Here is a 242-nt window from a genome sequence, read left to right on the forward strand (position 1 = left end):
CTGAAGCGCCGCAGCGTTATACAGGGTGTTCATTTATAAGTTTAAAAATTTTTTTAGAAATCCTCTGTGGCAGGTAGCATAATTCTTATCGTTGAGCTGGGTTATTCGATGAGGCGGACATTAGTAACACGAGAAATCCCATATTGAACTAATTAAAAATGACTAATCAACTTCTTAGTTAACTATTGTACAGCACATATTGTGATTTACGAATTGGAGCCGGTGAGCTTGGCAAGGCGTAT

Source organism: Dermacentor silvarum, chromosome 9, assembly GCF_013339745.2.
Source record: "Dermacentor silvarum isolate Dsil-2018 chromosome 9, BIME_Dsil_1.4, whole genome shotgun sequence".
Classification (NCBI taxonomy): Eukaryota; Metazoa; Arthropoda; class Arachnida; order Ixodida; family Ixodidae; genus Dermacentor; species Dermacentor silvarum.